The following is a 716-nucleotide window of genomic DNA, read 5'->3' on the forward strand; positions in this document are numbered from 1 at the left end:
TATTGCCATGGCTATTTTCACATTAGCTGATAACTTAGGCTGTGTTTGGTATGAATGAAAACTTTTTCCGTAAAATGTTTTTCATTTTCCATGTTTGGTTGACTTAAATGTTTTTGAAAAATATTTTTCTCATCAATTTATTTTCCTCCAATTGGAGGAAAACGTTTTTTTCTATCAAAAGAACGGAAAACATTTTCTAAAATTCTTTTTCAACCTTCCCCGCTCTATTTCCCATCTCCACCAACCCACCCCCGCCAGTCCCACCTCCTACCCCACCCCATCCTACTCCCACTCTCCACACCCACCCTGAATAGAAATATTATTAAAATTGCTTTTTTTTTTTTTATGTTGTAGATAGAGTACTTTCTTTTTCATTTCAACAAAAGGAGTAGTTTATTTTTCTAATATAAAAAAAAATATTTTTTTCCACTTCAACAAAAAAGTAATTTCTTTTCATGATGTGTAAAACATATTTTCTTTTTTATAATGTAGAAAAAGTATTTTCTTTCATTTCAACAAAATGAATACTTTCTTTTCATGTTTTTTTAAAAGAGTATTTTCTTTTTAGTTATGGAGCACAAACTTCAAGGTTATTTTTGCGTGAAAAAGTAAAGCAACACATTAGTTTTTTGTATGAATTTTTAAAAGAATAATTAAATTCTTGAACAAAATAGAGTGGTGAAAGTGCTGGGTATCTGGAGTTGGGGGGGGGGGGG

Source organism: Nicotiana attenuata, chromosome 1, assembly GCF_001879085.1.
Source record: "Nicotiana attenuata strain UT chromosome 1, NIATTr2, whole genome shotgun sequence".
Lineage (NCBI taxonomy): Eukaryota > Viridiplantae > Streptophyta > Magnoliopsida > Solanales > Solanaceae > Nicotiana > Nicotiana attenuata.